General features: G+C 36.9%; 1 protein-coding gene across 9 annotated transcripts in view; it reads right to left on the reverse strand.

Moving 5' to 3' along the window:
* DLG2 (discs large MAGUK scaffold protein 2) overlaps positions 1–15,913 on the reverse strand; it is an 883,769-nt gene that overhangs the window by 117,517 nt on the left and 750,339 nt on the right. Inside the window, exon 1 of one of the 9 annotated variants that reach the window (XM_032198490.1) lies at positions 7,560–7,855. The exons of the other annotated variants lie outside the window; for them this stretch is intronic. The gene's annotated coding sequence lies outside the window, so the exon portion shown is untranslated. Of the gene's footprint in view, positions 1–7,559; positions 7,856–15,913 lie in introns of those variants that run through there. 9 annotated transcript variants of the gene reach the window in all.

A 15,913-nucleotide genomic window follows, 5' to 3' on the forward strand; every position in this document is an offset into this window, starting at 1 on the left:
ACATAATTTACAATTTCATTGCCTTTTATCCAAAAGAATCCTGGTGTGTTTCTCAAATTTAATGCACTACAAATACAAAATATCAATGGCATCTGCATCAAGGGTGTCAGTCACAATTACAGAAACGCTAAAAATAAATTAAAGAAAAGAACAGTGGCTAAATCAAAATGGTGCTTGGGCTACAGATTGAGTAGATTAATTTAACTACACCTTTAGCTGGATGACCTATGGAGTGGTTCAGCAACACTCAATATAAGGTGTATGAACCAGAAAATAAAACCCTCATAGATGCTAAGGTAGGTGTTAATCATGGTTGTCGTCTCAGGCTGGTCTTTCATTTGTATCTTGTTAGGTATATAAAAATGGTGCAAGTGAGATCAGAAGCAGGCCCTGTATGTCAGTGCTTAGATCTTCACATTTTCTATTATTCAGTTGAGTGACAATATTAATGGAACAGAAGTTATTTACTTGCATGTTAAATGCCAAATTTAAACTGGGCAAAACAGTAAATTAAAGATGTTTCTTCCCTGAAAAGGATCACCTTTTTAATTCAAATACAATTCGGTAGCAGGAACACTGTTTTCAGCACAGGTAAACTAACATTAGATCCTTCTGCCCCTCTTTTCTCCTTGCCCTGAAGGATGGTTTGGGGAAATTGAAAATTGAGGGGGAGGAGCAATGTTGTAAATATTTTGGCAACCAACAATTAGAAGGTTTTCAACAAATGTTTCCAAGTACTGTTACTGAAATTTTCACTTTTAAGGTGCTACCATGTGAATCTGAAAGCCTTTCAGAAATGTACAAGGATACATTTTATTTCAGTAGTATCTACCTCTGGCTTTGTTTTCTGATTCTTGTGCTTCTGTGTTGTTGTTTTCTAATATAATGATCTCTCTTGTCTACAAGTATTTCTTCTAATATTCTAAAAATGACAACAGGAATAAGTAAAAATAATTCATATATTTAGACCAGAAAAAAAAAAAAAGAGCACGTTTCTGGCATTTTGAATTTCAGAATGACATGAAAGATCAGGTGTATTTTCCCTTCATAGTATACTTTTAAAATAATACCTCCATGAAAAAATCATATCTCTATGAAAATTCATCATAACCTAGATCTTAGGTAAGGCAACCTAACACTGGAGAACAGCACTGGCGGTAAAAGAAATAGAGAAGACAAAAATATTATTATTACATAGATCCAAAAGAAAAGACAGGCAAAACAGTTAATTTTCTTCCTGTGTTTTTTTTTTTTTTTTTTTTTTTTATCTTGAGAAAAGTCCCAACGCAAATACAAATCATTATTACTGGATCAAACATTTTTGTTATAATTAGTGGACAATCCTGCAGACAACACCTACAGCTATGTCTGTTTTGTTCTCTGTTGACCAAGGTTTCAGAAAATAAACAGAAACAAAAATGTTCAGTGCTTCAGCCTCAATAAGTACTTCTCTGCTCACAATTTTTTGGCCATACTCACACTTTGCTAAATATATGAAATAACTGAGGAAAAACATCAGATTTTAAAGGTTTACAAATAGTATATGGTAAAAGCCAGACTAATTTATGAATGGTAAATAACCTGAAATAAAGTTATATATGCACTTCACAGTAATTCCACTAGAAAGTGCATGAAAATACGCAGTTGTATCTACTTTCTGTTTCAAACCCTTCTACTTTTGCTTTTTCATATCTCTACCATTTATGACCTATGCTGTGAAAGAAATTAAATATAAACAAAGCAGAATTTATACACATCTCTGAAAAGAGAAGAGTAAACTGCCTGAGTGTTATGTCAGCAGTCAGGTGTGAGTTGCAAGAAAAGAAAGACAGTGAATACAAAGGAAGACATTTGAGTGTAAAGTATTCATACCACATAAACTTACAAAAGCCAAAATGCAATTGTTACCATAAAAATATCTTAGTGGCTCCACAAGGTTATTTCAGGAATCTTGTGAATCTGGATCAGTTTACTGTTATAGCTCCAGGATGATAAAATTTTAACAGGGACAGAAGAAAAACACAAGCAGGAAACATTTAAATTACATTTACCATTCTCGAACAATTTCTTAAATTCAAACAAGGATGTTTTAGAACATCTCCAGAAAATTTTAGGGTTTAACTGACAAATTGCCAAATATTGTGAAATGAAAGTGATTCCATGCCTAGGAAACCTGTTTTGTATGTAGGAGTGCTATTTTCTCTCTCTTCTGAAACTTGGTTTGTGTTGGATGGGTGTATTTCACTGAAGTATTTAATGCCTGTGGTTGTACCTTAAAGATGAGAAATATAGAGAACTGCTGCTAACAGAAGGGCTTCACCTAATGCTACCTACTGATAGTTATATTTTGCATTTCTGAACTATGGTTCAGCCCCCCGCCAGTGTAAACTGGCTGAGGAGGTCACAGCTAATCCATGACACATGAAGCAGATAATTATTTTGCCCATTCCCAATTTTCCATGTGGGATAATAGATTCCTTTTCACAGGGAATATTTTGGTAATGGGAGATGCACAGATCTTCCACAAACACATGAAACAGTATTGCAAATAAATACAGAGAGAATAAAATACCATTTACAGGTAGTGCATGCTGCAGATTATGGTATTTGTGCTTATACGTTCCTAAAATAGCTGTAAGGAACATAGAGATTGTCTTCAGCAAGCATTACTTTTCTTAGACACTGCTAGTTAAAATCATTTGCTCCTTAGTATTGCAAGTTGCTCTGAATGTTTTTTCTGCTCATTGTACACATTACTGAATGTAGTGGAAATGTTTCTGAGAGTACAATCTGCTTAATATGTAGAAATAAATAGCCATAAAAAAACAAACAAACAAACAAACAAAAAAATGTAAACTGATTACAGTCTGCCTGGCTGGCTCACTTGCAGCAAGTGGCTGTATACAACCCAGTTCAATCAGTTCTTTATTACTTCATAATGTTAAAGGTTATTACCACAACACACAAAAAAGGGATAAGAGCAAGTTCTTAAATTAGCATTTCCTTAGCTCAAATGCCAGCACGCTAATCCCTTTCTTTAAAATTTAATACACAGTATTGTAAACCACACTTACAGTATGCTTTTTTTTTTGTTGTTGTTGGTGTTTGCATTTTTTGTTTTGTTTTGTTTTTCTGCTCTCTTTCAAGTAAGAAACATTCCAGAAGGAGTACAGTAAAGAATTAGAAGGGACACACCATGTCCCATTCTGTCAATTTACGGATTCTTCAAGCACAGCACATTGGCCAGTGTGATGTAACGATGACACTAACTTTCAGGATTTTAAAACTGTTGTCAATCCAGATTACACTCCTGCCTGGTTAAAATAATAGGAGATTTCTGTTTACACTAAGAAAGTATTCTGGAAATCAGGGCTTCATCTGCAGTTTTATCAGGCTGATTTTGGAATGAGTTCACTGGTAAGTCCCAAATAGAAATACGGTGATGCCATTATTTTTAGCTTGTCATACAAAATAAAAACTGTATGTTAATATAATGCATTAAGCCACCAACTAATAATGCAAGGTTTGTAGAGGACAGAAGACAGCATGCCACTGTTTAGACAATGAATGAATCTGCCAGAGATTAGTATTGCTACTGTTTGCGCACTGGCAAGTAAAATAACAAAAGTTCTCCATCTCTGATGATTCCAGACAAGACAGAGAACTGAGGACCATAGGAGAAGCAGAGGTTTAGGAGCACTTTCAGCCTGTAATATGATGGGTTTACAGCTATATTCATGTAGATCTGATCCTGGATGTGAGTTGAATCGTAGACCTCTTTTTATAGGCAGCTTCTACATAGTTTGTAACTATTCTGTGATAGAGACACAACCATGGCAACCAACAGCATTTTGACTATGCACTAGGACAACACAGCCCTCTAGGGCCTTCCTCTGAGGGCACTAAGAAACTCCACTGAAAGCTGAAATGAACAGATTTCCTCTTGAAAAGGACCTTTGACTGATACTATTCAGCTTGTGTTAACCATCTGCAGCATAGAAGGTGTAGGATTAACACCCAAGCAAAACAAACATCTACAAGCATCTACAAATTAGCACTTTTGAGATGGATTTTACTTAGAAGTGATTTTTTTCACTGCTTTCCTAACTTAAATACCCTCTCCTGCTTGTACAATCATACAAAACGTAAAAAATCTCATACATCAGGATTAGACCTTTGCATGTATTTCAGTTCCAACACAAGGAACAGACCAACATCAAAGAGCATGTTGTGTTTATGAACACACTCCGCTCCACTTGCCAAATTTGTTCCTTTCATGCTCTGAGTGTTTGATAATCCTTTAAAACAGTATTCCTCTGCCTTTCTCTCTGGGGAAAAAAAAAAAAATTTAAAAATTATGACAGATTATCATTTTTTACTATGAAGTTCCAGCTCTTCCCTATGAAAAAAAAAGTTACATTGGTTATTCTCAACATCAAAGATACTATATATCTAGGCTGTCATTCCAACCCATTTTCCCACTGAAGAGCTTCTCACTGAAAGTACATCATTATGATTACTTATTATGCTTATGATTTATGATTACTGGTGCCTGTAGGTCCTTGTTTCATATCCATTGTGACTACTGAATTCAAATCTGAAAGTCCTCAGAAACAGCATGCAATGTCACTTTATTAGTCTGTTCAATAAAAATAAAAAATAAAAAGAATAAAATAAGAAGAGATTTAATAGATGGTTAATAGTTTTCAGGTCTATACACTAGAGCTTTCTGTACCCAAGATTCAGCACAAAGTATAAAGGCATTCTTTTATCTAAAAGTATAGTTTGTGCGTGTGTGCTTGAAAAGGGAAAATAGAGGTGTTACAGGCACACAAATTTGAGTTTGCTGCTGCAGTCTCCAGCTACTTTTGACACAGGGAAAAAGCACAGTCAAACATTAGTTATACTTATGGCAAACTGAAAAATAATTCTTTACCAAAAACTGTTGATCACTACTTGCCATGGGACTTCACAGCAATCCTGAAGGTCAGTAGACCTGAGATATTTCAGACCAAAGAAAAGAGATGGATTCCAAAGCTAAGGACATTGTTTTACAAGACATTTTCCCCCATACATTAGATTTTATATGAAAGATAATTTGAACATCAGTTCCTTGGCTGGTTTCAGCTGTAACCAAAAGGCAAAAGCTGAGGAAGATTCCTCTTGGAGAGCAGATGTCTGCTACTTAGAGAGTGCTTTACTTCAGCCCCAAAATACTAGCCCTATTCAGGAATTAATAGGAAGCCAACACAATTCTTGCAGTTGTGCTGTAGCTTGCTTCCAGCAGGAAACACTGCTAACCATGCAGATGGCTGTTATCTGTACCAGCTTGGGTAACTAAGGGGATTCAAGGCTCAGCACTCCATGGAGCATGCTGCAGCCAGTTGCTGCTGGGTGGGAGGCATGGATGACAGGAGCAAACTCATATTCAGATAAAACAACTGTGCTCTCCAGACCAGAGAAAATTTAAAATACATTTCTTAGTCACTGCTGGTTTTCCCTCAGCAACACTCCCAGACTGTTAGGCACCCAGAATAAAAAGAGATTTTTGCCATGTCCTCTGGCTCCTTTCCATTCACTTGGCCTCAGTCTTATCTGGACAAAACTTCAAGTAGCTGGTTTCTTCTGGGTCCAAGCCTCCATACCATTGCCTACAAACTGAACTAGTTGGTAGCTTAATTTATTGTGCTATAACAAATAGCAAATCTGGAGCTACGGTGCCCACAAGAGCCATATGCCCGCATCATAACTTTCTCCTTTTAGGGTTGCTTTTCCTGTCCTAATTTATACTTCCTGAGTTACAGTACATACATTTACATGGTTAATGTTCAGATTGCTGAGATTACACCACAGTGATGCATGCAATATAAATGCCTAGACAGATGGATGCAATATCACAGATTTCTGAAAGAAGGAGAACTTGCAAAACCAGAAGCTCACACTTCAAGAAACCTCATTTGCTAGCACAGGGGTCACTGAAAATAGATCTGAATGCTTAAAAAGCAGCTAAATAGTCTTAAATAAAGCACTGCTGACACAGGTATACAGTCTTTCCTAGAAACAGGAAATCTGTTAAGCTGGCAGGAAATGATCTTCTTGAGAAATTCTGGATTTTTTATATATATATATATATATTTTAGGTTACATTTTTATAAAGAATAAAAGCAAAACTGTTCTGCAAAGAAAGTCTGTGGAAAAAGCCACTTTGCCAATTGCCTTAATCTTTAAATTAAAATGATGCTAAAAAGAGGTACTTTATTAGTTAAGCCAGTATCTGTTCAGCAGCTTTGATGCTTCACGCATAACTCATAGAATAGGGTATTTCCAAGAGGCAGCAGTATAAGTTTAAATCACTACAGGGTAAACAATTTGGACTGACAACAGATGAGAGGTCTCTGGAAGAGAGTCTCTCTCCAATTACTAATAATACAGCTATAAGACAACAGGTGCTGGTCTGCTGAGCCCTCTTGATATTTTGATAAAACAAACTCTCCTCTCCTACCGAGAGAAAAGAAAAAAGAAACTGGCACAGAGGGACAGAAGCAATGTCTGTCTGCTTTGATAATACTGCTGATGATAAAAGGAAAACTAAAATTGCCGTTCACGACCACCTGCCTCTCCTGACAAGGGATACAGGTATCATACAGCAATGCTATTATTTCTGTTTGGTAAAGTATGCTGTTCAATTCTTTTCTGGTTAAAGGAAATAAAAAAATACTTTGCCAGTTTATTGATCTTTGGTAATTGGCAAGCTACTGTGGGCAGATATTAAAGGACCTTTCTTGAAAAGACAGAGAGATCATAGTGAAGCAAGTGATAATTAGAAACTAAAGCTGGTAAAATTCAAAAAGTAATACAGATATTATAGAAAATACACCTTTTCCCTGCCTTGCTGTGCTATATCATTTTTCCTACAGTTTGTTTCAAAGTCTCTCTTTGCCTTTCATCTTACACATCTTTCAGCACTGTTGTTATGCAAGATGGGGAATCATTCATTTTAATGTGATACTAAGCATTTTACCACAAAAACAGAGAGAGGATACCATTTTACTGATTACCTAATTAAAAAACTCTACAATATATATTCTTCACAGCCCTATGCTACACACAAAAGATTTAATGCTGAATCTGAAAAGCCATATGTAATAAAAGCAAAGAATTTTTAAATGCTTCTGATTTTACCTTTTTTTTTTTTTTTTTTTTTTTTTTCTCTTGTTACAAAAGCTACAGCAATCACTCTCTTTAACTGCTAATAAAAGCAATTTAACGACAGGTAAATTTGCTGGTTTGTAGCTTCTTTGAACACACACCACACTCATGAAAGGAAAGTAACTTTAGCTAGAAAAGAGATCCTCACAGCACTATGGTGAATAATTCATCATTGCATTTTTCTTTTCATCTCATTTTGTGCCAGTAACGTACACAACTGAAAATATTGTAAAAGCTAAAAACAACCACAGACAAGGACTTCCAGCAGCAAAACACAAATAAAACTAGCAGGCAGGTTCCCCCAGCTCATATAATAACAGCTTTAGCTCGACAGAACCCACATCACTCACCGAGGGCAGAATTCACTTGAACAAAAGCAGAGCCCAGTCACCAAATGCAGCTTTGCAGGACTCTTGATGCGAGATGCTCCTGTCTGCTGTTCAGTTCACACTTGCCTTTATAACTAAGCCAACCAACAACATTCAGTTGCTGAACCTGATGAATTATAAAACGGTAGCTCCCAGACTCTCATATTTTACATCACAGGGGGTGGTCATCCAGCATACACACTGCCTGTGTACATATATTCTGCTATAACTCATCCTGATAAACACATCAGTGCTGGCAGCAGTGACAGTAATTGGTGCTCAGGATGTACAAGCACAAACCAATAGAGCACACTCCCACCTTCTGCTCTGTGCAACATCTCTACCTGTCAATCACTGCACCTTGTTAAGGTGGAATGATCAACTGCACTTCAGGGGAGAATCTAAACTCAGAGGAGAAACCATCTACTAGAAATAGCTTCTTCACTTAAACCTTTCTTAATACATCCTCAGTCTCTTCTAGATACAGTTTTTGTGTTCGTGTTTTGTTGTTTTTTAATCTTCAGAAAATTATCCCTTCTTAAAGACACAGTTCTTGTTTAGTGACTAACACACGGTTCACAACTTCCACTATCATGAATGGATATTATTGAGGCAAATTCTGTGGAATTTAACAAGAATAACCTAACAACAGTGCTCCAGCAACAATGACTATTAAAAACAATATACCTATTAGTTAAAATTAGGTATATATTTTTAAAGACTCTTATAAAATGTCGGTAGGTTTTAAGTACATCCTTAAATTTAAAAATATGTATTTATAATGTTCTTTACTTCTCTAATGCCTATTTTCCATATTCTTGCATTGTTTTAAAGCAAATCTACACATAAAAAATAACAGAATCAAACAGCTAAAGCTCAGATACATTATATAATTAATTAAAATAAACAACTTGAAATAGGATTAATTACAGCAATGGCAATCACAGTTGCTGCACATGATAGAATCTAACTCTCACAATTAGCCCCCAACAAGTAAAACTTGTTATTGTATTGGTCATATACAGACAAGGATCAGTCACAGAAAATATTACTGTAAGGAAAGTCTTTTTTAATCAAGTAAAAAATGTTTATTCAGAGGAATATCCAGTGATCTTGTCCACACTTTACACGACCTCAAGACTATTTGTATGAGTGTGAGGAGCGAATGAGAACACTTTATGATGATTTTCTGTTTCTACATCCCTGGTAATGACACTCAGAGGGCTCTACTTGGAGCCTGAACTTGCTCCAGCTCCTTTCTTTCCCCATGACTGTAAAACTCTTCCAACATTTGGCACCATGACGCAAGGTTGTGCTTTGGAAGGTGAGTGCTGTTGTGTGAGCGGCTGTGCACTTTCCGGATGCTCTTCCATGAACAACTGGGCTGAGGAATGCAAATGAAGCCTGCGCATGGCAGCCCGAGGCAGAAACCCAACCCTTGTCACCATCTGGAATGCCTGATGTGCGTCACAATGTGGGTACGGGGTGTTGCATTTCATGCATAGCAAAAGCAAGTCCTATATATATCCCATTTCTCTTGTCCTCAGCTGCTTGTTTCCCCCTCCTCATTTGTCTCTTTGTGTTTGGCACCTTCATTATTTGAGAAAAAAAATAAATCACTAGAGGCCACAAGCAACCTTACTTGCTTGAATTAAAAGCTGTACATAATTGGGTGGCAGAATATAGGGAAGACATATCAGGACTTAATCAGAACAACGGTTTTCAAGTCTATAGCTTTATCAAAGGAAAGAGCAGCTGAGTTTCAATAACTGGATTCTCCAGTGATGCTGGCTGGGGATAATCCAAAATGGCCAGAAAAAAAATCTAAGTGACAGACACTGGCTCAGTGAGAAGTAGCAAAAAGAACTGTGCCACTGAATTTGGCTTTACAGAGAGAAATTCTATTCTCACAGATTTATGTGTTTTACTTGCAAATTATGGAGGTTCACTACAATGGCCAAAGCACAAGAATTTGTTGTCTTGTGTACTAATCAGGGTTTTCTGACTTATTTTTCAGGTTTCATACTACTATGAATTCTGCCAAAATGCCCCTAAATGGCATTTTTCTTTTTGTTTTACCGTAACTATTCAGGTTTGAAGAGGCTTACCACAAATCTCTGTAAACATGACAGTGATTTGGTGCAGCATGGTGAAGATGTAGCCAATGTTTGATTGAATCTTCTTTACCAATATAGCATTCATTCTAAGATTCAGTTTACATTTATTGAATTACAGGTTTGTAAAACTGACCAATATCACAGCAATGTATCACTACAATATTTCATAGCTGTGTGTAGGTGGCATGCATAAGCCACAGTCTGTGGTATTACACAAGAGTCACAATTCCAAGAAATATTGCTACCTCATTTCACACTTACTTTCAATTTTTATTTAGCTACCTTGGCTTCCATGTTATTTTCCATGGGAAATATTTCATACCTGCCAATTCCATAGTATTCAGCAGTGTGGTGCTCTATCGAAAATAAGCCATATAAAGCCTGCTGCCTTCTTAGTGAATGGATACGCTCATCTAACAACCTGTGTTTTCCAGGCTATGTTCATGGCTCACATTCTAGTGCAGAAGGTGAGATTTGAAATTTGAACTTTCTCGCTTCACTGACAGGTGTGTGAGAATCCCATATGGCTGCCATATTTATGTGTACCTACATACATATTTAGTTTGTATTTTTAAGGCATTTGTAACGCACACATTTGGTATTTACTTTGAGGTTCTTTGCTTCAATCTGCAAGCTAGAAATGATTAAGAAATGAAAAAAAAAAAAAAAAAAAAAAAAAAGACAAAAGCATTCCCATCTGATGCCAAAACATGATTTCTGTCTTATATCATCATGTGGTATAATATTGACTACACCTCATAGAGATCCCTTTTGCTAGCTAAAAAGAGCACAAAGATCACTGGGCATATTCTAGCCAAGGCATTCAGCTAGAATAACAAGTTACCTTCTCAAGTCAAGAAGCAGCTAAGGAAAACTCAAATAAAGAGTAAATACAGGAAGGTTTGATACTAGTTAGATCATGAATTAGCTAGTACAGTTAGCACATATCCCAGTGAGGCAAAACCACACCTCCAGGATGTCCACAGAGTGGACCCACAGTTCCAGGCGAATAAATGTCAACCAGCAGAGACAATTTCTAGACTATCCCAGATGGTCCGGATCAGTAGATTGATCAGTAATTCTCACCATGTGGCTTAAGAAGCCATCATGCAAACTAAGGATGTATTTATTTAGTACCTTGCATTTAGCAATTAAGCTCTTCAATCCCTTTAGTGATATTTTTTGTTTCCCAGATTTAAACTGGCTAAAGCAAATGCTCTTTCATCCAATAGCCTGTTGATGATACTGTCAGAGAGCATCACCAAAGCAATAAACCCAGAAGGATTTAAAAAAAGACAGCATTTATCAGACCATAGCATCCAGAAGAACAGTAATAACAAGAAACATAAACTTTCTAACAATCAGATCTAGTAAAACTTTGTTTCCCACAGATGTTTCTCCTTTGATCTCAGACCCCACCCATTGCCTTGCCTCAATCTGAAACATTTCACATCACACCAACTTCTCCTGGGCCCCTTATAAGACAAAGCTCAGGACTTGGGTGGCTCCAGGTCACTAACCAGTTTGTTGCCCACTTTCTTCCCAGAAAAAGCACTAAATTACAGCTCCCTCCCTAACCCCGCTCCAAGTTGCCAGGAAATCTATAGGACCTCAACTAATTCTGAGACATCCCTTTTTCCAAATCAAAACCAGCTGAGCATATTTGTCTTTTATTACATTTGGTAAAAGTAACCACTGGTTACACAACAATTCAGCACCTATATTCTCCAAGAGGCAGTTGGGTTAAATGGCATTTTTGTATTCTTTGAGTACAGAAATCTCTCAGACTTGATTCCAGCAAAGACCACATAAATTCATTTATGAATTTCACAAGCTCCTCCACCATAAGTAGTCTGAATACAGTGAGAATTTGTCCTTTTAGTTTTACCTGTGTGGTAAAAAAGTACCACCCATTGAGTCAGATAGATTTCATCGCTGTAACCTACATACATCATTCATTGTAAAATAAACAGCAGTGACAATGTAAATGAATTTAATTGTCACAGCAAGGTGAAGGAGAAATTCATTTCCTCTCAATGTAGCACACTTGTAATTCCATTTAAGAACAGTTTTTAAATAGAGTTTGAGTTTTTAAGATTAATCCTTGTGAGGACAAATGAATAAAACTCTATGTTTAGATTAATTAACAAATTAGCTTGCACAGGGCTTTGAAGATGTAAAGGACTGTACAAGTGCTATTTCTATAATAATGTTTTTCTAAATTACAATACTTTTCTTCTTCAAGTGACATCTTTTTTTCTGCAAGTGCTATGTGCAAGCTCAAGTCTTCTTTCTGGAAAAAAAAAAAAAGAAAGAAAAAAAAAAAAGGAAAAAAAAGGGAAAGAAAAAGAGAAAATGGAAAAAAAAAAAAAAAAGGAAAAAGGGAATTAAGGAGGAAAGAGGATATGCAGCTAGGTCTGAATGAAGAGACACCCAAGAGAGCAATTCCTGTCAACCAAGGGCAATGAAAAGAACTTGCTTTGCTAGTTAGGAAGGCTGAACACTCTTAATGTTGGCTTCATAGTCTCCAGAATATGAATGATCTTATCAGAAATAAAGAATTCTAAAGGAAGGCAGGCCAGATGGCAATTTCCTGAGAACCTCTGGAGAGGCTACCTGGATTTGATTTGAAAAGTCTTTTAAAGCACCCCATGAACCTGGAATACTACAGCAGCCCATTTAAAAGCCAGTGGATTTCCCAGTCTGACACCTCATACAAATGCTGCTTTTCTGTATGGCTTAGATTACTTCATCTGGTTAAAATAACCAAGAAACTTGGATGCTATGGTTCAGCATCCAGATTTTTTTTATTTATTTTTTTTATTTTTTCCCTCTGGATTATCATTTCCCTTTAACTCCAAGTTTCCCACTCTTTTATTTCTGCTGTTTCATTTTAAATGAGTTACAGTGTCTACAGCTTACTAACTCCAAGAGCTGGAAGAAGAGCTCAAGATCCGCTTTCTATTAGGCAAAACATTAAATTCAGTAACAAACCAGACAAGCATCTTTCATGCAAACAGAAGGTCTCACATTCAACTCCTTATAAGCCTGGTGTGGGGAGAAAATGAGTTAACAGCTATGGATGGCAAAGAATGGTGGAGCAACATGTAGATCCTCCTGCGATTCGCAGTCTGAGTGTGTGCACTCTGTGGTGGGAGGAGTAGGTGGCTGATTTGGGGAAGAAGCAAAGCACAGGAATGATACACTTGACTCCTCTGAGGATGGTGACGAAAATCTGTCAGCTTGGCATAGTTCTTCATGTTACCTACAGCAATTACTGACACATGGAGAAAGTAGCGGCTCTACAGACATCACAGTAAGAGGCACGGTATGTGCAGTGGAGACAGCAGAACAACTTTATTAAAGAAGCCCATGGCAGTGTTGCAAAGGAACTGTCTAGGCTATCCAGGAAGATGGACAACTGAAGAGCACACAGAACAGTCTTCTTTAGAAAACTGTAAAATTTAGGCCTGTGTTTGTGGTAGATCACAAAAAAAAGACAAGTGGCATAGCCTGAGAATGCCTTCTGCACTGGCTATGACAATGAACTAGCAGAGGAATCAGTACACACATACTTTTAGATTAAGTTTTCCCCTCCTACAGATTTCTTTCAGGAAAGAAGATACGAAGCCTGGATGACTAACTACAATGCAGATGGCAAAGCAATGTAGAGATACCCATGCTAGCTCCAAATGAACCAGCTTAGATGACACCATGAGTAAATTTAACCTACTCATTTTGAACTCCATGGTTATCCTGTTCATGTAGCATGAACATTCTAAGCAGTCTGTGATGCAGTCAAGCCAAGGAAGGACAGCAGGTGATACTCAGGGTAGGTCTGTGCCAGCCATTCTTGCAAAATTTACTTCTGCAGTTTTCTTGCCATTACTTGTAAAGATGCCAAGGATGTAGTACCTCCCAGCAAGGAAGAATATGCAACTGCAGAAGCATCAAAATGAAGAATTGTTCTGAAAAGAAAGGAAGAAATAACTGCTCTGTTGGGATATGGCAAGCCTTCCTTCAGCTCAGCAGGAATCATTTGTAGTCTTTCATGTTTTCTAAGACTGCTGAAACTGCAGAATTAACTGTCTTGGCTTGAAATCAGGTCAAATAATTCAGCTCTCACCAGAAGCCCTTTTTGTTAGTTATGGGCAAGGACAACCTGGTGAATCTGCTTTAAGATGACTTTCATGTATTCCCATGTTTTCTGGACACTTGAAGGCATGAATGGCAAAGATACTCCATCTACAGGGCAGTAGTTACTGTGAACAAGGAAATGTCCATCACCCCATCACATGTGCAGTTTTTACCTTGCAAACAACTTCTACGGAGTTGAGCATTTCAGGACAAGCTACCATTTTGTCAGGATTGTATCTGATGGGACCCAGGAATCAGGACAGCAATTAGATGCTCTGTTCTTGAACTACTTATAGCTCAGGGATTAATTAGGAGTGGAAAATGCTCTAAGACCTTTAAATGAAGAACTGAAGAATTAAAGGAGGTGAAATATAAATACTTACTCTTGTTCTCACTGCAGCATCAGAGTCTCTGAATTAAACATACCCAAATAACTCAGACTACATAGGTACAACAAGAACATTTGATTAGTATTTCTTAAATGATATAATGGGATTTATCAGACAATAATGAAGAACTGAACAGAGAGATTGTACAAGTTGAATCTGAGAATATGCAGTTCTAAGCACTTAAATTTGTAGCTTCCTACTCATTTGCCCTGACCAGCTTTCAGCATGATGCCTGAACTGGAAAAAAATCATATGAAAAATACAGGCCAAAAAGAAAGTAAGAGCAGCATTGGTGAGGGGAAGTTATTTGCCATTTCCATGTGCTTAAATCTCCATTGGCTTTTTTAGGAGAGAGCCTTGGAAAAACAAAGAAGGAGCAAAAGGCAGTAGACAAAAACCTGGGAGATTTACTGAAGGAGTTTCCATCCTGCATGTCTTGGGACAGATTCTGCTTCTGTGACTCTGTTTCTCTGCTCAGCGCTACTTCATGCAGGTACTGTGAAGAAAAACTAAAAATCATATTTCATATGTTCAATATTTGACATATTTCAATGTTAATGCTGCAGGACACCTAAGTACCTTTGAAGCAAATGGTCTTGCAAGATTTGGAGAGCTCTAAACATTTTGATTTTCTTGCGTCTTTTTAGAAACACAGAGTCATAGAATTATCTAGGTTGGAAATGGCCCTCAAGATCACCAAGTCCAACCTCCAACCTGACCTACTGAGTCTCATCACTAAGCCATGAACCTCAGTGCCATGTCCACATGTTTCTTAAATACCTCCAGGGATGGGGGCTCTACCACTTCCCTGGGTATCCCATTCTGTTGCTTGACCATTAAGAAATTCTTCATAATGTCCACTCTAAACCTCCCCCAGTGCAATTTGAGACCAATTACTCATGTCCTATCACTTGGTACCTAAGAAAAGAGATCATCACTGTCCTCATTGCATCCTCCTTTCAGGTAGTTGAAAACAATGAGGTCTCTTATAAAGCAATCAAAAAATATGTACCTGAAGGTACTATCAAAGTTGTGGGCATGCAAAAGTTAATTAGATTATACCAGGAAGTAATGAGGAAAAAACAATCTTTCTTACCACTAAATTTCATTGCTTTTGTTCCCAGTAAGCATCTCTTTCGACTACTGTACTTCAGTTTGTACCAAGTGAGAACAAGGGCTTTTTGGGGAATGGAAATGTAAATCATGTGTGTGTATACACTATCTACACACATCCTAATAAAAAAGAAGAATCTGGTAAATAAACTTTTTCTGAGTCTGACTGACCTGCAGAACTGAACAAATAATTTGCAATGAATATATGGTTTCTCCTCTACATTAGGTTTGCTTCTGTGCTTTTTTTTTTTTTTTTTTCTCCTGTTTTCTTTATGTGTGTTTTTTGTTGTTATCACAAATTAATAATCACACACTACTTAGTAGATGCTCTCTTCCTATAGATGATTTATGAACATTATGCAGTTAGTATTTGCAGTATGAGTTTTGCATGATCATATACTATTTCTTTGTCTCCTGCCAGGTGAGGTGTAAATATTAGCACTGCATATCTTGGGAAAATATTCACATACAGTACATTAATTATAAAATATCACTACTACAAAGTTCATCTAGAGTTTGGATGGAAATTAAATGCAAGTGATCATAAAAACAGATGAATCATTTAATTATATATGCATGT

The sequence above is a fragment of the Aythya fuligula genome, chromosome 1 (genome assembly GCF_009819795.1).
Source record: "Aythya fuligula isolate bAytFul2 chromosome 1, bAytFul2.pri, whole genome shotgun sequence".
NCBI lineage: Eukaryota > Metazoa > Chordata > Aves > Anseriformes > Anatidae > Aythya > Aythya fuligula.